At 36.1% G+C, this 23,376-nt stretch overlaps 1 protein-coding gene across 22 annotated transcripts in view; it reads right to left on the reverse strand.

Annotated features, from left to right (window-relative positions):
- Positions 1-23,376, reverse strand: part of CADPS2 (calcium dependent secretion activator 2) — a 549,410-nt gene that overhangs the window by 218,767 nt on the left and 307,267 nt on the right. The window lies entirely within an intron of this gene.

The raw sequence follows: 23,376 nt of genomic DNA on the forward strand, positions 1-23,376 counted from the left end.
TCCCTCTAAAATGCAACACTGGAACAAAATCTGGTCCTTTTCTTTCTTGCATGTGTCAGTACAGGAAATCAGCATGTTTTTCCGCAAAACAACACAAATATACGTTAGTTCAAGTAAGTCAATATTCCCATCTTAATTTGACAGTTATTAATCCACCAGCAAAAGTAATAGATGTGGAAGAGAGAGAAACACAGATGGAGGAAAGGAGATTATACAACCATTTTACTATTTATTTAAAAAGTATACAAACACCTAATTTTAAAATGAATATAAGCAGAGGCTCTCTCCCATTTAGTCATACAGCTAGGGACAAAGACTAGAATTGTCCGATGAATTTGTATAATGTCAAGATTACTTCACAGAAAAGAACTGAAACCATTCTGAAGGTATCTCTGGATTTTTCTTAATAAATAACCACAACCATAATAATATGGAGTGTAAAAAAATCAGTACACAGATGACAATGATCTCTAAATAGCTTTTTTCCCCTCTCTCCATATGAGGGCACCACCTAAAGCAGAAGAATTTAAGATCTGTTCATTTTCAATTAAGAAGGCAGGCTATTTTTTTTCCTAGCAAAAGAAATGAGAATCTTGTTTGAAGGTCCATATCATAATTGCATCTCTGGGTGTGGGATGTGATTCAGTTGCAGGCACATATACATCTGCTTTTTAGTGGGATGCACGGATTATTAGAAAGTTAACATAAATTACACTGTAATTGTAATTGTTAAGAATCCAAATAATTTTCAATTTATGAGAGGCCCTACCCCTTCCTCTCTCTATAATTAGAGGAAATAGACAAAAAAAAAGAACCCTCACTGCAGAGACTATACGACATATCCTGGAGTTGCTGCTCCTTAGTGATAATTGATTTATATTTACTTTGTGCATTTTAGGACGGAAGATATGCTCACCATAAACATTAACAAAAGGTAGAAAATACGATGAATAGTGAAGATAAACTACCATGGGAGTACCTATAAGTCAGAGAGAATCAGACAGATGACCAGAGGTGAATAAATGATCCTTAATCATCAAATAAAATTAAAATGTATTTATGAACTCTAAAGAGAAATACAAAATTCTAGTAAACATCAAGGCAATTTTAAACAATGAAGTCTGAAATTTAAAAAGGTTTAAATAAGTTATACTTATTTTGCTAGCATTCAAGTTAACCTTTTGAATCAATCTGAAATTTAAAAAAATCAAAAACAAAAACCAAAAAAAGTGAGTAAAATGACAGACTATAATATTACATCAGAATATATCCTGTCATAGCACACATCCTATGTTGATATTCTTCGTATCAGGTAACTATTCACAATGCATTTCATCATTGTTTTCTTTATAACAGGTTACATTTCATTTTTTGAGATTTACTGAATTCCAGGCATTGTACTTTGTATTTTACATATATTATCTTGATTAATACTCATTAACGATCCTATTAGGTAGGTATAGTCATTGCTACAAACTACAGGAAACATACAGTTTATAACCAACTTCCGATACTTTCAACACTATAGAAACTATATATTAAGGACCACCTTTAAGTTTTAATTAGCAACACTCACTGAACATACTTTCTGACTTTGCTACAAGATTCACTTCACAGTTGTAGTTAACTGTGAGGGAACAGGTCCCAGCTTCTACTGATATATACATAAAATGCTTCTCTTCACCTAAGGTTTGACCTCTCATATATGGAGAAGGTGGTCTTGAGCTCAGAACAGGAATATCAAGACAACTCCTTGTACACTGGGCGAGGTACATCTGTCCTAGTTGCTGGACTGGTTGTGAATGGGAGGGGTTTACTTACTTAAACAGGAGGCCGCTCCCTGATGCTGGGCGTTAATGTAGGAGTTTTCATTTGGAGAAAAGACTAAGAGCAAAATAGCAGGGGACCCGCATGAAATGCCATCTAACTCAGGCCAGCTTTTTGGATAGACCCCCTAGTATCCCAGGACAGTAGATAAACAGGTCAGAATCTACAGAATAATGGCAAGCTTTACTGGTAGTTTCTTATATTCTCTGTGATTACTTTCTTATTTGTTCTCCCTTAGCATGAAGACTTTCAAAAGCTCTACCTTATTCTAGCTGACCAAAGAGAAATAGGAAGGGAAGTCTATCATGGGAGAGAAAGAGAATGAGATGCAGGTAGGGCATGTCTGAGGTCTAGCACAGGACGGAGGAAGGATGTGAGAGAATATCTCCAGGAAGGGAAAACTCGGTCCCACCCTCACAGTCCAGTCACCGTATTTCCAGGAGATTCTCCTACCTGACTCAAATCGTTGGAGGTTTGGAGTTGTTCTTTTAAGGGCAGAGGCATTCTCTCCCAGTAGTTTCCACTAACTCTCAGAGACAGAGGAACACACTTAGATAAGAATTCTGAAACTGTTCTCAGTTGAGCCTCAGTTTTTCTTAACTGTAAATAGAGCTAATGATTGGTTCTTAATTGCCTTAAAGGGTTAATCATTAGGATCAAATGACCCAATATATATATTATATTTATATAATAAATATAAAGATACTATTAAGATGTAATACTGTTAGCAGCATTATGTTAAAATCTAGGTCATGTCTTGTTACTATCACAAGGAGTTAAATTTGAGAAATTCCATTAATTGGCTTATTTATTTACATAATATAAAACAGATGATTAAAACTGGTTTCTTTTTTGAGAGGGGGGATGAAAGTGACTAATCAACTAACTGTTGTGATTCATATGGACCCAGCTGTACAATCACGAACAAAAAAATAAATTTAGACTCATTTATTGTTAATGTAGGGGAGAAAACTTCCCTGAGAAACACATTTTCACAACATTTCAAGCACATCTGAGAAGTTAATTTTTAACCTAATGATTTTTAACAGTTAGAAATTTTTAAAGTATGTCGACATTCACTTATTCTAATCCAGTGCTTCTCAAGTGTTATTAGCAAGCAACGAAATCATGCACAGAGAGCTTGTGAAAACACATTGTTGGGTCCCATGCCCTGAGTAGCTGATCCACTGCAGCTGGCCTGAGAATCTGTATTTCTAACAAGTTCTCAGGTGAGGCTGATACTCCTGGTCCAGACAATGCACGTTAACCACTGGTTAATCTACACCTATTCTGAAGCTTGAACAAAAACTTCAGCCACCTCGAGTATATATTTAAAAGGTATTTTACCTAAAAGTATATAATTAGTTAAGGTTTCCTTATAGTAGTATTAGGAACAATTTTTCTAACTGAAATAAACCTAACAACATAACATTTTTCCCTTTTCTTCTTAAATTTGATCATAGTGCCCCCAAGTGCATGAAAATGTTACTAACGGGAAAGGAAAACAATTCTCACTGGGAGGGAGTTAGGTAAAGTTATCTTTGTATTTGCCAGGATACACTCAGGACAGGTTAACGGAATAAACACCCACACATACTTTGGAAAGGCTTACCACTCTTTCCCTCAGTGTTTTATCTATAAAACTCTAATGTTGGGTCAAGTAATCCCCAAATCTCTTTTAGTGCTTAAATTCTATGCTGGCATGAAGTAAGCACAAAAACCTATTTAGAATCGAGTAGAATATAAAGAAATAACAGAGAAACCAGTATTATTCTATTCTCTTTATTCTCACCATCACATAGCTCCTCAAAGTTGTGATGGGATTGCAACAAGCATTCATTTAGGGTTTAGAAAGAAAATATCTGTACTTAAATGATCGAATATAATGCAAGGTGGTTAAATGGGCTCTGGCTAAACACTTGCCTCCCCAATGCAGCTATTTGTGCCACAACCCTGGAGGAACTGTTAAGGAAGAAAATCAATCCTTCTTCCTAGGTGTAATTAATAGTATCTTTACAGTACACTCCACAGCAATTTGTATATCATTTTGTAGCACTCTAATTCATTTAAAAACTTATCAGCTGAATTATATATATATTTTTACTTCAACGGGCATATACGGAATCAATAAATTAAAGGACCTTAGTCAATGCCACGAAAGGGATACTGCAGATGGGTTAAAATTATTTCTAACATAAAACACTGGTGAAGAGGCTTGGGGTTAAAGGCTTGATACTGACTAAATCCTTTTCTTAATTTTCTTACATGCATGTATCTCTCTGCCTACCTTCCTCCCACCTATTAGCATTTATTTATATACATGTGTATCTCCATCTCTTCTTCACTTTTCATCATTCTCAATTTCAGAAAAGTGACGTCTATTTCAAATGTGTATCCACAGTCTCACATTTTCGTAAACTGCTCACATAAACTCATTCTGCCTAATGGAAGGACAGAAATTCAAAGGGTTCCAAGGAACACAGGCTTCGGTGGCAATGGTACATGCTGTAAGGCATTAGCATTAGCTAATGCATACATTTACCTCTTCGCATTTCCCCTGGCTTCCTTAGGCCCGTGTATTTCTCGTACAAAATACCCTGAAAAGTCTCATGTTATTTCATGCCAATTAACAAACTGCTAACATGTCATGTTAATAAAAAAAGCAATTGACCTAAGTAGAAGGGCTAATTAAATGGAGTAAGATAATTAAACGATTCTCAATATGTAATCAAAAATTATGGCTGGAAGTGTTTCACAATGTTGTCTTTTTGTTTTCAAGTCTCTGCCTATCTGCAAAATTCTAATCATTGTATCCATATGCAGAAAAGATCCAGTGCAGATGTTAATTTGTTGCATGATAGAAATCAGGTGTTCAATTACAAATAATGGGGTGTATGAGAGAACGTCCAAGATTTCCATTTAGCTGAACACACGCATCTCAACCGGCAAGTGATTGCAAAGCATTCATATTGGAATTAGCTACTAACATGCACCCAAGGCACATCACATTCAACTCCTTTATTATCTTCATTATATAATATTCACATCGCCAGCCCTGTGTGTTACTTAATTTGCTACCGATTTAGGAGTCTGAATATTTGGTGATCTAAATTCTATGTATTGTACCTGAATTCTTTTAAAGGGATGTTTTTGATTTTTATCTAAACTCTAGAGCACTTTAACATGAGCAATTTTGTTTCCTAATATTACATTTTGAACAATCAAAATCATCTGCTTTTGTACTAAGGTAAGTTCCTTGAACTAGCAATATTCGAAGTTTTTAACATGTAAAGCCTATTTCAACAAAGTCTTCTCAACATGGTATCTAAATGTATTTTAGCAAAGTAACCACATAGAGGGGCCAAATATATTCACTTGGCTAAAAGATTTGCTTTTTTGAATATAATTTACAACAAAGACACAGGCTTAAAATTTACTTATTAAGATATTCACCATGCCAAGCTTATAGAGTGACACAATTCTGAGAGTATGAATAAATACCAGACTGATGCTGAATTATGTCCTAAATCAAGACCCTAATACTGAGAGTTTGCAAATTAGTTATTCAATAACTAGCAGGGCCATACCTCTAAAACCTTAATGTCAGATAATCACAGAGGAGACAATGAAAAAGATCATCTGATTAGATGGCAGAATAATAGCAGTGTACATCAATGGGGACTTCATTATTTTAAAAGAACATATGAAGGAGGTTTAAAAAAAGAAAAGTGCATTAATTTTTAATTCCTTTCATTCTCTTAAAATCACTTTCAAAATATGTGACTGTCTAAGGTTCCTTCTTCATTAAGAAAATAAATAAATGCTATTTCTAAGTATGTGGCAACTAGCAAAGCCTCAACAATTATTCAAAGGTAAGAATAGTGAGGGATAATTCCTGTAACCAAGAGAGGCAACACGGTGACCTGATGGGCCAAATGGGGCTGCAGATATGCTCTGAAAGCCCAGCAACACAAAAAGCGATTCTGAATTTCTTTTTGTAGCGCATATTATCTTGACTCCGCTAACCCTGACTATTCTCCTCTTTCTGACCTTAAAACTTAATCATTTCACACTTTTGTTTGGCTTGCCTGGCCTATGGTGGCATTTGAGTTTTGTGAACACCTGGTGATCACTTGAGAAAGGTATTGTGTATTCTTAAGCAATGTTGTCTGACGGTTTAGAGAACAAGCTCTGGAATGAGACAAAATTGGGTTTAAATCATGGTCACTTACTAGTTATAAGACTTTGGTCAAATTCCTTAACCTCTTTATGCCTCAGTAATCTCTGTAAATTGATATAATAGTGATATCAATCATATTATACAAATGATATATAAATATATAAGTTATATAAACATATCACAGAGTTGCAAGAAATAAGAATATATCATAAAAATATAATCAACTAAGATATTTATATTCAAATAAGGTTTTTTTAATTTAATTTTTTAAGAAGAGTTTTAGGCTCACAGAAAAAATTAAAAGGTAGGTATGGAAATTTCCTTAGACTCTCTGCCTCGATACAAGCAAATTCTCCCCAATATTGACATTTTACACCAGAGTGGTATATTTGTTACAACTGATGACCCTATATTGACATATCACAATCACCCAAAGTCCATAGTTTAGGACATGGTTCACTCTTGGTATTGTTCATTATAAGTATTTGGACAAATGTGTAATGATACATATATACTAATCATTATGGCATCATGCAGAGTATTTTCACTGCCCTAAAAATCCTCTGTGTTCTGCCTATTTGTGCATTCCCTACCTCCACCTCTTGGCAACCACTGATCTTTTTATTGTCTCCATAATATTGTCTTTCCACAATGTCATATAGTTGGAATCATACAGCATGTAGCCTTTTCAGATTGACTTCTTTCACTTAAGTTTATTTAAGGTTCCTCCATGTCTTTTCATAGTTTGATATTTCTTTTTAGCACAGAATAATATTCTGTTGCTGGATGTACCACTATTTATCCACTCACCTACTGAAGGACATATTGGTTGCCTCCAAGTTTTGGTAATTATGAATAAAGCTGCTATAAACATCCATGTCCAGCTTTTGTGTAGACATAGTTTTCAACTTCTTTGGGTAAATACCAAGGGGCATGACTGCTGGATCAGATGGTATGAATATGTTTATTTTTGTGAGAAATTGCTAAACTGTGTTCCAAAGTAACTGTACGATTTTGCATGCCCAACAGTAATGAATCAGAGTCCCTATTGCTCCACATCCTTCCAGCATTTGGTGTTGCCAGTGTTCCAGAATTTGGCCATTCTAGTTGGTATGTTGTAAGATAAGTTTTTAACAAACTTCCAGTGACAGAAAATCCCTCTTATACAAGTTATTTTAATAAAAAGGACAAAGAAAAAAAGAAAAAATTGAGAAAAAAACTGCCCAAGAGGTTTAATGAGATTAAGATAACTTTGATTCCCCAAATTAAAACTAAATGAAAACATTAAAAGAAAAAAATTGTAGGCCAATTTCACCTATAAACAGAGATGAGAAATTTGGCAATGGAGATGAATATATGAATTACAGAAGAGAAGCCCAACTAGTTAAAAAGCAAATGGAAATTTACTCAAACTCATTAGCAGTCAGATAAACTGATGAAAATATTTAAATTTCATTTAATTTTAAATAGTTTCAATAATAAAACATTGTGTTCCATGAACATAAGGATGGTTGAACATCAGAAAACCTACCAAAGAAAATCACTATACTGATGACTTAATGGAGAAACATAATATTACCACCTTAATAGACACACAGAAAGCATTTGATAAAGGTGAACAATTTATGGTTTGATAAACAATTTAGTAAAGCTGTATATCAAGAACATAAAGCAATCATTGTGCTTAATAAAAGAAATTTTAGATATTGCAATGGTTAATTTATGCCAATTTGACTGGGCCATGGGGTGCCTAGATATTTGGTCAAACATTATTTTAGGTGTTTCTGTGAGGATATTTTTGGATGAGAGTAACATTTAAATCAGTAGACTGAATAAAGTAGACTGCCCTCCCTAATGTGGGTGGACCTCATCCAATTAGTTGCAGACCTGGCTAGAACAAAAAGCTGACCCTCCCCTGAGTAAGAGAGAATTCTCCTGTCTGACAGCCTTCAACCTGGAACACTGGCAATTCCTGTCTGAAACCTTCCAAACTGGGACATTGGCTCTTCCTGGCTCTACAGCAGCTTCTAGCCTTTGGACTAGAACCGGACCACTGGCTCTGTAGGTCTTGGAATTGCCAGCTTCCATAATCACAACAGCCACTCCTTATGATAAGTCTCTTAGTGCACACACACATGCGTGTGTGTGTGTGCGTCCTATTGGTTCTTTTTCTCTGGAGAACCCTAATACAGATTTAGTTATTCTAAAACTGGGAAAAGGCAAGCTTGCCTGCTGTCATTTCTAAATAACATAGCATTCAAGGCCTAGGCCCATTGTATAAGACAAGAAAAAGAGAGAGTAAAGACAGCAAATTAAGAGAAAAAAACTGCCATTATTTGCAGGTGACACAATCACCTACAGAAAAAATAGAACAAAACAAATTGTTAGAATAAGAGAATTGATCAAGTCAGCTTACTACAATCAGTACTATGCTTCTGTCCCACAAAAGTAAAGGTGGAAGGATGGGTTGCCTTCCACACATTAGTGTGGGAAAACTGACTTGTTGAATAAACAAAGTTAGAGGCCCTTCTTATTACACCATTCCAAAAGGAAGCTCTATGTGGGTTAAAGACATAAAAGTATAAGATAAATCTTTAAACCTAAAAGAAGAAAATGAAGGGGATTATTTCTGTGACTTAGGGGTAAAAGATACTTTTAAAATGACTCCAAAAGCACAAATACACAGAAAGAAAATTGATGAATTTGACTCCCAAGCATTTCTGTTCAACAAGGTTATCCGTCAGATAACAGATCAAGAGGGTATCTGTAACAGCTAAAACCAACAAAAGTATGTGTATATCGGATTCTTGGTTATATATGGTGGAGAAATTCTGACATAGGCCTACAAGTGGACATGAACAAGGACAATCAAGGGGGCACTGTGTATGGTGATGGACAGGAGACAGTTTGGGTGGGTGGTCATCATAACAGGACTGCATAGGTAAAATGTGATAAATACTATGGAATGCACAAAATATCAAGAAGCAATGACCTAGAATAATATAATTATGTACATAGGTCTTAAATACTTAATGTTTAATGAAAACATAAGAAGTTGAATATCTTTAGCACAAAATATATAAACTTAAAAGACATACGCATACAAAACATATTCTATAAGGTTACCTAACATTCAAAGATACACTGTCCAATACAGGATGGACACCTATGCAGGTAGGAGCAGAGTAAGAGATGGGAACAGGGATGAAAGGGCTAAAAAGTAAAACAGAGGAAGAGCTGGTGACAGTGTGCCGTGAAATAAGGAATATGAGTATGTGAATTTCTGTGCCTCAAATTCTAGAGAAACATGTAATTGTTTAAACTCTTCTCAAGTACATGTCCTTTTAGGTGAATTTATTTTAACCAGAAGTTTTTGAGATGTAATCTAGAATTTTAAGAGTCCATTGAATATGACTACATTTATAAGTTGCCATGGAGTGTTAAAAGAACATGTAATTCATATAATATTGACATCATTATTTATTAAAGAAGATTTTTCCCAAATGGTGAAAAATGCTGAAACAAAAAAATGAAAAAAAATCAATGCTCAAGAAAGCTGAAAACAATTTAGGAACTCAGTGTTATAACAATTTAAAAAACATACTGAGTTTTAAAGTATTATAAACTCTATCTGTTCAAGTTCCATAATCAATCCAATAAAAAATTAACTTGTACCAAATTAAAGTAACATTTAAAATTTTATGACTGTTAACCTTTCCCAACCACAGATCACTTTAACAAAGTCTGCTGTGGGTATCCTCTTGAATTTGGAACTAAATTTATATCTCAGTTCTTACAGATATTCAAACTAATTATTTCAGAATGAATGTAGAATGACACTTTAATTAGTAATGCGTCTCCTGGCAATTTAGATTCTCTTGCTTCTCTCGGCAATTAAAATGGCAAGGCATATTATTAAGGTCCCACGATTCTTCATACCTCTTCCTGACAATTACCACAAGAAACATTAAAGGCAAGATCGCAGCTATAATCCATTCACTGAATATTCGGTAGCAGGATAAACACTTTCTCCTCCTTGCCTAGTAATTTTTCATTTCACTCATTACCCTTCAATCATTAATGCAACTTGTGCTCTGTCTCACAAAGTTCAACTTTTCATTTTACATAACCTATTAAAACCAACTGATTTTGTAGGAATGCAAGTAGTAGGGATAATTTTAATTAAGAAATAATATTTAACACATTTATTCATGATATGACTCTAACAGTCAGAACATTAAATACATAGAGTGGTTGATGGTGGCAGAAAATATCAGTGGTGGAATATGAGACATCAAAAATTACTGTAGGGACTTCCCTGGTGGTCCAGTGGTAAAGAATCCGCCTTCCACTGCAGGGGACGCGGGTTCCATCCCTGGTCGGGGAACTAAGATCCCACATGCTGCGGGGCAACTAAGCCCGCGTGCCGCAAACTACAGACCCCGCGCCACAACAAGAGAAGAGAAAACCCGTACGCCACAACTAGAGAGAAGCCCGCGTACCACAGCGAAGAGCCCGTGCGCTGCAAAGAGCGCCGTTAACGAAGATCCCGCGTGCTGCAATGAAGATCCCGCGTGCCGCAGCGAAGACCCGATGCAGCCAAATAAATAAATATTAAAATAAATTACTGTAAATTGAATATATTAACATAACAAAGATGCATGCACAAAATTGCTGATACGGCTGGTGGGGTCAGAAAATAAAGAGAAGCACTTTTATTTTTAACTTTTAAATACTTAAGATTCTTTTTCTCTCTCCAGTTCCTTTTTTTTTTTTTTTTTAATTTATCTATTTTTGGCTGTGTTGGGTCTTCGTTGCTGTGTAGGGGCTTTCTCTAGTTGTGGCGAGCGGGGGCTACTCTTCATTTTGTTGCACGGGCTTCTCATTGCAGTGGCTTCTCTTGTTGCGGAGCACGGGCTCTAGACACAAAGACTTCAGTAGCTGTGGCACGTGGGCTTCAGCAGTTGTGGCTCGCGGGCTCTAGAGCGCAGGCCCAGTAGTTATGGCGCACGGGCTTAGTTGCTCCGTGGCATGTGGGATCTTCCCGGACCAGGGCTCTAACCCGTGTCCCCTGCATTGGCAGGCGGATTCTTAACCACTGCACCACCATGGAAGCCCCTCCTTTATTTTTAAAAAAAATTTTATTGAAGTATGGTTGATTTACAATGCTGTGTTTATACCTAAGATTTTTTTTAAAAGTTGTTATTATGAGGTGACTTCTATGTTGATTCTCTTATAATTCCAGTTTTTTATATTAAATATATATTATTACTGTAATAGGAAAATCTCAGTCACAGGAATTATTTTTTTTTATATAATACTATATCATAAAATTAAAACACGGCATTCACATGTGTGAAACTTCTGAAAATTGTAAAGCCCTATAAAATTTAAAGAATCTTCCATTAGGAACAAACATGGCACTTATTTGTAAATCATAGTTTGAATTAGTTATTGTTTACGGAGAACAGCTAAAATGTACTGAACATTTATGTGCCAAGCACTTTAGTGATACTAACTCATTTAACCCTCTCAGCAACCCTGTGAAACAGGTGATTACTATTCCACTTTACAAGTGAAGAACTGAGGTACAAGGCGGTTAAGAAATTTACACCAGGAGTGCACAGTGATGGGGCTACAGCCCGGTTGTACACTCCAGCCACTGCAACAAAGCTGCACTGCTATGGTATTACGTTGTCCTTTAGTAGTTTTCATTATGCCTTAAAACATTTCATCAATTATTCACATCTTTCACTACAAACACACCTAACACTATCACTCTCTCAGATATACTTAGTCAATCTGATGGTTAAACCTTTCTATAAATGTATTCATTTTATCCAAATGGACATGAGTGATTTCCAGCAGTTCCCTCAAAACCAGGGGCATGGAGATGAAGTGATGAGGGTTAGCTGAGTTTCTGCTCAAGAGGAAGTTAGATTAACAAACTACCTTTCTTGGTACATCTGTACTAGTGTGAGCAAATGTGTAACCTAGTATCAGACTGGCAGGGTTTGTTAATTAAAAAGTGGAAATAATAGGGTTGTGTTAGGAAAAGCATGTTCAGTGTATACAAACTGATCGATTTGGTTGAAGCTGGGGGTTTGTGTTGGGTATGGAAAGGAGAAAAAGTTGTAAAGACCAGATGGGGACAGGTTTTTGAAGAATTTGAATGCTAGGCTAAAAATGTAAATCTAATCCTACAGGCAATGGGGAGGCACTAGAAGATTTTTTAGTAGAGATATTAAATAGTATTCCTAAATTCCTGACTGTGTTGGAAAACAGGTGAAACAGGAAAATCAGTACAAAAGTCACTGAACAGTTTTTTGGGTTTTGTTGTTGTTGTTGCTGTTAGAATAGAGATTGAATTGGGTTTGGCAGAATGAATGGATTTATCTGTGGGAAAGACTATAGAGAGAGAGGTATTAACTACAATGGGGGAAGAGGAAGTGGTTAAAGACAAATGTAAAGATCAATTTATTTTTAGTTTTTTAAGGAAACTGGCAGAAAGGATAAGGCTCCCAATTTCACAAAGCTGGAAAAAGCTGATATTCAAATTTTCTCTGACTTTTGTTCTATTGCTATGCCCTTCTAATCTACTGTCAAAAGAAATTTAAAAATATTTTTTTCATAAGTTCTGATGTATGAAATAAACAAAAACACTAAAAGATACTCATAGTTTTATAAAGGCAATAAACATTCCTTTTTTAAAATTATGCAAGTAAGATGTGCTTTTCCTCTGATTTAATACTAGCGTACTATCCCTTAAGGATATAAACGATTCCAGGATGAATGACTAGAAATGTTAATACTTGCAAAACCCTTTGCTCTCCATTCATGTCATCAACACTGGTACTAATGAACATTTAAATTGTGGTGATGATTGTTTTTATAATCAGAACACACGTCTATCTGACTAAAACAAGTTCATTTGCTATCTTCCCCATGATCATGGACTTACAATGATTTTCAGGCATTTCAAACACAGTCTCGATGGGGAACTGTGGCTGTGATGTTAGCTTCTGTCACCAATACCCAATCGTGCTAAACTCCAGCTCTGATCATAAAGAGAAGATTAGGAAATCTTCCTTATGATCATGTGTTATTTACAGAAAGAATTACAGAAGTACACTACTAGACACGTTGGGACTACTTCTGAAGAGATCCTTTTTAATCAATTCTGTATTTCCAGACACTACCCTATCCATCACTACTTCCCACCAACAACTCATTTTTGTCCCTTTGGACCTCTCTCGTATGCCCCTAAGCTATTTTACTCCTCCTTTTGTTTGGGGCTTCCAAATGAGGCCAGCTTTGCTGCAACATACATTGGTCAAATTCTTTTAGTGCTGTTGCCCTTCACTGATGCCATGCTTCATTCTTTCTAATTTATGTAATCTTCAGGTGCCTACATTTCTTGATGATTTGGGCCATGTTTGGACCCTTTGAAATCTCTACAAATCTTGATAGCAATCAGCCCATTCTTTTGCTTGTCCCCTCGACTCCTCTCCCATGTAATGTATCCAAGACCCTTCCTATCTGACTGATGACCAAAGTGCTGGCTCCTTTTTGGTTTCTCTTCATTCTTCTTTGGCAGTTGTCGGGAATAATATTTTCATGAAGTATTTTTGAGCTTATGTAAATGGAGTAAAAGTGTTCACCAAACAGAATTGACAGAACAACTTCTCTAATAAATGGGACTACTTCAAATCAGGAGGTGCTGTAGGAGAAAGAAAGCGAATAACTTATTGATTCCACAAAGATAGTATGAACAAAGCTCAAGCCTAGTTCTTTTTTGCCCTTAATAAGTATGAGTTACGTGATACGCCATTCTTATATACGAACCCTGAGGTATAATGCTACCCACACAAAATGCTGCTAAAGCCTCCTCCTACATTCCAACCACATATCACAGGAACAGTCTAAATATAAATGTTTGCAGATAATAGATATTAGAAATTTACTTCCTCCATCATAGTTTAGACAAAAAGCCATTTAAAAAAAAAGCATCGCTATAGAGAATAACAAAGTTTTTAGACAAGAATACATTTTTTTTTCATAATACAACCTTTAGATTTCATATAGAAATCTGTGGACTAATGAAGTTTCCTGCACTTCTTCGGGGACAATAATGTTTTGAAGCACACTCCAATAAACTTATATTACAGTGGTACCAATCAGACAGCATTATAACTTGAAGTTTATAACCAATATATCCAAACAACCAATCCAAAACTTTGAATATAAAAGATTTGTGAAATTAAGTTCTGCATTCTCCTCTTTCCTTGGAAAAGAAAACATTCATTCATTCAACAAATGTTTATTTAGCTTCTGATAAGTGGTAGGCAATTTTCTAAAAACTGGGTTTAAAAATAGCAGTGAATAAGGCAAGGTACTTATCTTACAGAAATTAGATTTGGTTGGGGAGCTAGTTAACAGCAAATCACCCAAATGGAGATAACATTCTAGATGGTGAGACAGTCTATAAGCAATAGTCACTACCTATAATATCAGGTAATAAGGGTTTAAGGAATGAAGCAGGTTAAGAGAGCTGGCAGCAAGGAAAGAAGAGCGCTGTTCTATACAGGGTGGTCAAGATGAGCCTCACTGCAGAGATGGTATCTGATCTGAAAACTGGCAGAAGTGAGGCGGGGGTGGATGGGGAGTAAGAGTATTCTGTAATAACATCAGCAACTGCTACAGCCCTCTACCAGGAGCCAGCTAAGAATGCCCACGATGCAGCTTTAGAACTCTAATCTCAAAGACACCAATCACTCCCAGTGATTATTTTCATAAAATATCAGCATATATAATTGACTTCTCAATTACCTGAATGTCTTGGGTACTATGCTAACTTCAAAATAAAAGTCTTTTACTCAATAAGTATTGCATAAGCTATTCAGGCTTACCAATGCCTCCTTAAACAAAGCACATATACAACAATAATTTAAAAAAACAAAAAAAAAATACCTGAGATGGAATTAAAACTAACTTGATATATACAAATTGAGATCAACAACTTATTGAAAAGAGAACAAATTTTAATACCACAAATAGCAAGATCTGATAGACTGTTTAGACCTATGTAGGTCAAGTAATACTTGTCTAATGATTTAAGAAAATTAAAACTAGCAATTGCACTAAACATACAAAAGGCACCACACTAGTTATTTAAAATAACACACTTTGAGAGCACATGCCATTTTTAAAAGAAGTTAGACTGCACTGGACTAAAATAAAGAGAGAAATTCTATCAGATTCTTCTCACTTGCTATTGGAGAAATGATCTCCAGGTGTTCTTTCTTAGAACTTGAGCTTATTTCTTAGATAAATCATTCAAGTCAGTTGCTCAGACACAGTTGTAAGCTCTTAGGCAATACAGTTGACCCTTGAACAACGTGGAGATTGGGGTGCTGAACCTCCACTCAGTCCAAAATCCTCCTATAACTTTGGCTCTCCGTATACACGGCTCCTCTGCATCCTTGGATTCAACCAACCGCTGATGGTGTAGTACTGCAGTATTTACTACTGAAAAACATCCCAGTATAAGTGGCCATGTACAGTTCAAATCCGTGTTGTTCAAGAATCAACTGTATTTTCCTTTTTCTTCCTTTGGACATAGAGTAGACAAAATAAAGTGAGCAGCCAAACACACACACACAAAGAGAAACAAACCACCACCACCACCTACAGCCATAACAGCTGTCAAATAAAAATGTAAATTAAAGCCTAACAATTAAGCAGAAGGCCCTAATGGGGGATATAACTTTTATACTCTCAAGGAATCAGTGAGGATTTGTGCACTGCTATTTTCCCATCTGCCTTTGAGCATTTTCTTCCAAATAAAGTCAAATGATGTGGTTAAAACTAGAAGAAGGTTGTATTATAGTTTAAGGAATTATAATTTTTTTAAATGTTTATTTTAATGATTGTTACTAGTTAACTGAGAATTTACTATGGAACAGGCACTGTGTTACATGCTTTATCAGTATATCTCATTTCATGCTCAGGACAATCCAACTTCATGGTGGAGAGAAGTGAGGCTATGAGAAGTTAAGACCTGAACAAGTTTGCATAAAAAATGACAGGACTAGAATTTGAACCCAGGTCTTAACTTCAAAGTCTGTGTTCTGTGTCACTCTGCACGTTGCTTCCTGTCTATGGAAATGTCCTCAACGAGAATAATGTGGATTGAAAATCACTTAACTGTTTCCACCTTGCCCAGGAATAGAAACACTTCCATCTTTCTTTCCTTAAGGGAATCCTAATTTTAGACTTAAAGAATTAAAAGATTTCAGAGCGGGAAGAAACTTAAAGATCATTTAATGAGTTCAATATGTTGTTTAAAGATGAAGAAACCAAGGAGGCACGCGACTGTGGACCCAGTGCTACCTGAAAGCAGAGCTGGCTGGAGCCCAGATCTCCCAGTCCAGGCCCCCTGTTGCCCAGCTGCAGCCCTCCTGAGTGCTTGAGAGGAGTAGAGCAGGGGGTCAGAAGCGGGGGGTGACATGGAAATCATGTCTTATTTCTTAAAGTGTTTTGGTCTGCTTCATATTTTAAATATTTAATATTTTTCCTTCTTTTACTAGGATCTCATCTCACAGATGTGCCTGCCTTAGGGTTTTATTAATAGCTAAATATATTATTACTGTGAGCTAGCCAGCCACTCCTGTAAGCACATTATACACATTAAAACATTGCTCCTCCAGACAATTCTATGAGGTAGGTTCTACCAACATTTTAATTTTGCAGATGAGGAAACTGAGGCAAAGTTATGAAAGTGTTATAACTTGCCAAAGATCTCCTAGCTACTAAGGGATGGAGCCAGAATTTGAAGGCAAGCAGTCTGGCTCCAGAGTTTACACTCCTAAACGACACTGTCCCCTTAAATATTGGAAGGGCAGGACACCTCCCAGGCTCTCCTGAAGTCATCCTCTCAAATGTCTCCCTAACAATCAGATTTCTGATAAAACAAATTTAACTGTTTTTAGTGAAAAGAAAACCTATTTCCTTTTTTTTTTCAGTTCAATAAACTGCATTCTTTCATCATAAAAGAAGTATAACGACATCACAGAAAATTTGGAAAACAAAAACAATTTCACCCATAGTTGTATTCTATTTAGTATGTCTAGTATATATCCTTTCTGAATTTTCATATGCGTTTGTTTAACACCATCAGAGTATAAACAATTCTATATTGTGTATTTTTCAAATTAATCTTATACAACAGAAACCTGATGTTTCTAGTCAGTTATGATACTTCCTTTCCTTGCCTTGAGAGGATTCAAATAAACCCCCAAATCTGCCATATCCCTCCATGTTGCCCTTGCTTTTACCACTTCTATTCTTCCTGAACTCTTACACCCTCTCTCTGATGACATACTATGGAATGAGTAAAATATGCACCTGGCGAGGTCAGGGAGGAAATGATTCACTGAGTTATAATTTTCCAGGGGTCTAAGGAGCCATTCAAATTTTCTAGCCCACTGTCTCCTGCAGTAATTGATGAAACTGAGGCCAAAACAGATGCAGTGACTTACCCAAAGTCAGCGACAGAACTGGGGCCAAAATACAAGCGTCTTGGCTCTTAAACTAGTGCTTACTCTTCAAACTATTATAGTACTGTCCTCCATCTATGCCACAATTCAGCTACAAGTATCAGAGACATGAACTAAAAATAAATATCTTCAAATAATGTCCAAATTTATCTTGACCTTCCACAATGCTCAGGCCTTTAACCAGCCCAAGATTTTTGCTTTATTAACACAGTCAGTGTTACTATTTCCAAACTTCTGGATATGCACAAATGAATAAAAAGTACCACTGTGTCAAGTGTATAGTACAAAAATTTTACGGCAAGGCATCGATTAAGAAGAGGAAACCATTCCATTATAATTATGTGCATTAACTGTTCATAAAATTTTATAGTATTCCTAAATAGTTTTCACGATACTTTTTTTGAAAAGTGCTCCAAATTAATTAAGATAACCAAAGAATATGGTCTGTGGTTTCTGAAAGAAAATAAAGAAAAAAGGAACTCATCTGCCACCCTTAATTATCTGACCTAAAGTACCTTTGTTTAAGACGCCCAAATGTGATACTGAAGGGTGTCTAAAAGCAAGAGAATAGTTATTTGATGCATAAAAAGTAGAAGAAAATAACATATGTTAAGATGTTAGCCTCCTAGAGAAAAATCCTGTGTTGAACAGAAAGCCACAGTTTGAGCTTAAAGTTACAGACAAACTAATCTGTCACAGGAGAAATCAGAGAAGTTTTGCAAAGAAGTATAACAAGTTAAAACATTTAGTTTAATAATTACTAAAGCTATGTTTGAAAATGTTTCTAACATTATAATATAATTTATTAATCACTAGTTAATTAAAATGAAAACCATAACTCTTAATGATTTATATTAGTATATATAAAATGACATGAGTATTAAGGTATTTGGAAAATTTTTATCATTCTACAATGACTAAATCAATGTTTATAAAGTACCACAGACAGACTTCTCTCCTGAAAACTGTAGTCAGAAAAAGAATCAATCATTTATTAAGAAACTAGCAAACACTTTGTCAGAAGTTTTGGCAAGGCTACAAGGAGTGGGATTTCTATGAAACTGGGGTAAGTCAGAATGAGGTAATAAATTGGGAATGCAGAGATGTCAAAACATGGTTATTTTAGATAAGGACATGCAGAAAAGTCATGCTAAAAGGTCGATTTAAAATGAGGAATCAATTTTCCTTGGGAAAAAAAACAGACTTGTTTTTTTTTTTTTGGCAGGTCCAGACCCTCTAAGTAAGTGCCACTTTGACAAAAATAAGATTTTCCTCCTTTTGGTCTTCAGACTGTCCCCTAAACTACTTGAAGATAATAAACCCTAAGTCATAAACAAAATAATGCAACTTTATTAGAGTGCAGTCATTTCACTTTAGGAGCAAATGCCACACTTGAACATGAAGAGTATGACTGAAAGTTTCCGTAGGCATCACACAGCAGACAGCAGACCCTGGATGCCTGGCCGGTCCTCTCTAGAGGGAAGCGCACGAAACTAATAATGCAGCCAGCTTGGGGCTTATCCTGTTCTTCCTGCTGGAAGCTCACATGCTGTCTTGCCCCTGCAGCAAGCAACGGGCACAGGGCCTTTTCTACCTTTATGATGTAAATTAAGGAGTTTTATATATGATACTCTCAAAGTATTTCAAAACATCTATTCATTCAATAAATGTTCAAACTGCCAAGCATGACTTTACACACAGAGAATTACGAGATTTATATGGTAGTGATTTGGCTAAAATTTTATCTTACTGATTTTAACTGTGAAATAGTTCTTCTATAGTTATATATTCATGAAGTTTTCTTTTTCTTTCTTTCTTTTAACTATAAAAGTAATCAGCTTCATGCAGACTAGGTAGATCCCGGTCATAACGCTTCTACATATTTGTGACAACTGAATTTTCTTCTTTCTCCTTTTCAGTTGTAGATTTGTCATAATAGTCATTTGCTTTATTAGCCCCATTTTATTTTGCCTTTCTTTTGGCTGAGAAAATAACATTTTGAATTAGGAAAACATGATTTAATAAAAACGACGATAGTAGTTCTGAGATTTAAGTTAATACTGCCTCTCAGCCACTAGGCTATGCTAAAGGATAGTCCATTTGTTCACGAACACTTCTGTCTTCCAGTCACCCAGGAAAGAAGGAAAATAAATTCTAAAGCTGAATGTGAATTATTTAACCACTCAAAACCTAGCTGGAAATTCATTTAACAGATTTATATAAGAGTTTATGTAATTAGTTTATATGACATACCCCCAAAGAACAAATGAACCCAAATTTTTACTAGCTAGATGCCACACAGTAATGTTTAGTTTGGCTTTGAATGAATGAGTCGTCATTATGCTTATGTTATCCAAATTAAATATCTATTTTCATTTGCATGTAGTCAGTCCTATTAAAAATCTATAACGTATAGTCATGGACTGATTAATTACCAGAAGCATGAGCTTTAGATTGGTTATATTTTTCCTTCTGGTTCAAAAAAGGTCATTTTAAAATGCAACAATTGAGGTTCAAACACCATTTACTTCATTTATTTTAGGTATTTTTTTACATTAAATTATACCCTATCCCCTATAAATCTCTCTAAACCTTTAAGGTTCTTCAATTTATAGGAATGCATGTTACTGTCATTACTTTTTCCTTAAAACTCTAAGGAGCACACTATTACCAATTTCGTCTTTATTTATATTAATATCTATCCTTGTTTACACATGGTGGGAGGTACTAGGGGTTTAAACAGGTCTAAGAAACCTACGGTGTAATCAGGAACACACAAAAATACAGATAACATTAATAAAAATATTTACTTAGAGATAATATAGGGGCCATATACACATAATAAATGAATAAAGGAGAATACATGTTAAAATAGTTCACATAAGAGAGATATACTTGTTGCCCACATTATTAAAACAGAGAATAGGTTTTTTTTATGACTAAAGTCCCGAAGGATTTCTAGCTCTGAAAAGTGCTCTGAGGACAAAAATCCATAACCCTCCAATTTATTGTTTAATCCATTTGACAACTCTATCCATAAAAGGAGTCTGCCATATTTTAAAGGTAAATTAATTTTTTAACTGTCTCGTTTTCAATTATTCATTATTCATCTGTTAATCATTCATTATAGGATGAATTATTAACAAAATATAATCCAGCCTGAAAGCAAAATGCTATTAATCTACTAATTCTATTATATCACTGCTTTGGCATATGACAGAGCACTTGGAAGAAAAAGGTTAGTTGACCTTCTCTTCTTAAACGTAATTAAGTTCAGTAAAATCCATCTATGAAGCACCACAGAAAATGATGTATAAGGTTAGGATAGTCATGTGTGTGTCAAGTCATGTTTTCCCATATACATCTAAACACAGGGGTGATATTCAAAATATTTAAAACTGTTACCACACAGGCACTGAGAAACCTAGACAGGTGCTTGTGGTCTCTGCCCAAAGTGATAAATTGCTATTATAGCAATGTTGAAATTCTGGTTGATCATTATTATTACACTCAGTAATGGTCTTACATAGCTTTTTTTGAATAACTATTAGGAAATATGATATTCTTAATTATGCTCCATAACACACCAACCAGCAGAACAACATCACAGGTATTTTCAACTCTAGAATTTCTTCCTTTTACATACCATAAACTGCAGTTACCCAAATGTCTGGCAATGCCTGCTAGTATCTTCGTAAAGGCAGGTCACGATAGCTCTTGAGCTTTACAGATTAAATTCAGAGACTATGATATATTCTCTTTAGTCATCTCTTTCACCCATAGTCTTGGGCAGAAGTCAACTCCAGAACCATTCTGGGGGTCCTAATTTAGTCAAAGGTCTCTGAGGTGTGATACAAACCAATTCTCCTTCGTTGCAAAGGAGTGATTAAAAAAAGCAAAAAAAAAAAAAAAAATCAAGTCTTAGAAAGCAGCTGGATTGTACCACTTGCCCTGGAGCATTTTAGAGCAAGAAAATGCCAAGGATTAGAGCAGAGCTTTCTTTCCACGGGAGCTGAAGGCTTCAGAACTTGCTATGTGCCCAACTCCATATTCAATCCCGGTTCTTGGGTCAATCTGAAGGCTCTAAGGGTATTCATCACAGCGCTGCCCATGTGCAAATCAGGGGCCATCTTGGCGTTACAGTGCATAGGTTCCCATTTCCTGCTGTGCTATTCATCAAGAGACTGAGTTCAAAAGAGTGGGGAAATAACTACAATGTTTGGAACATAACATGTTCCTTTTTATCTCCCTCTAGTTTCTACTAGTCTCTAAGCACTTTAGAGCAGTAGCCCTCTCTCTAGTCTTAAAGCACTCTCCAGCTATACCAAAATCGTCATGGTTGGCTAACAGCCCTTCCAGATCTCCTGCCTATGTGTACGCCGTGCCATGTGGCTGGTGGCTGGACTGCCCTTCCTTCCCACTGCCCACCTGCTGGATTCATCCCTCAAGCTTCATCTCAAAAGTCAGTTGTCTTGTGAGACTTTCTTTGACTCCAGCTAGAATCAGGTGTTATTTCCACCCGTTCCCATTCCTCTCTTGTAGCGCTTATCACTCTGTATTATCATTATTTGTATACAAGCCTGAATCCCCGGCTAGCCAGTTCCTTCAGGCCTGGGATGGTATCTCACTGAGGCTTGCTCTGGTTGGCACAGAGGAAGTGCTCAATCCATGTCTGCTGCATAAGTCAACAGTGAGGAGGTAGATGGAGGGGGGAAGAAAGAACTCTACGTATTAAATCCCGGGAACTCCATCTGCATCATGAGTCACAGTTAGACTCTGCATTACTACATTAAAGATGCCACACTGTGGGATACCTACATTATTGTTCCCTTTCTAAGAGCCCACCCGCTGAGGTCTTCTTCCCCCGAGTGAGACTAGTTCTGACACTGCATACACACTGCCCACCCAAACCAAGGAAGCAATATGGTCCTCAGAGTCACATCCCAGCTGTAGGAGATACATCTGGGCTGCCTCCTGTTCAGAGCCTAACTTTGTTTTCCCTAACAGTCATCTAAAGAATCCTTATCTTGTGGACTTACCGGTTAACTCTGCCACAGTGCTAGTGACTCAGCTCCAAAGCCAGCAGAGACGCCCCTCTGTACAGGAATGTGCACAGACTGTTAGATTTGCTGCTAAACTTGGGATGAGACACTTTAGCAACTGCTTCTCTCCTTAGTAAGAAAAGTCTTCACATTCTTTCCTAGTGGCTAACATCCCTATGCTAGAATTTGGCTGTAGCAAGTCCTAAGGTATTAATCTGAGAAAGACCTGGGTTTTAAAAAACCCATTGAATTGGATTCAAGAGTTCAGACCTGTTTCCTCATCAGCTACAAGGGAAAAAGAATCTCGGAGATGGAAGTTGACTCTGACCCACAGCAATCCCCAGGGGCCAGTCCCTGCACTTCTGGTTATCCACCAACATCAGTTTCCTCCGGTATTGATCTAGTTTCTCACTCACATATTGGAATGAACACTCACGCCCCTCCCGTCAAAACTTGTACAGCCTCCTGGGTTATATCTGGACCACCATTAAACTTTAATGTTGTCTATGTAGGTTTAACTATTTCTGGGGATCTGAATTCTAGGCTTGTTTCAACTACTATTGTATTTTGAAATATATCTTACACATTATCTCCATACATCACTGTTCTTTATCAATATAAGTGATGTGCAATACCAACACAATCAAGTACCTATAGTGTGTTAGCATGCAATCAGTTATATTAACTAAATACCCATGTATTCAGCTATAAAGATGTCTACAGATTTAAAAAATTAAGTTAACCTATTAATGTAATTTGGCAGGAAAAA

Source organism: Balaenoptera borealis (assembly GCF_965194805.1).
Source record: "Balaenoptera borealis genome assembly, chromosome: 7".
NCBI classification, from domain to species: domain Eukaryota; kingdom Metazoa; phylum Chordata; class Mammalia; order Artiodactyla; family Balaenopteridae; genus Balaenoptera; species Balaenoptera borealis.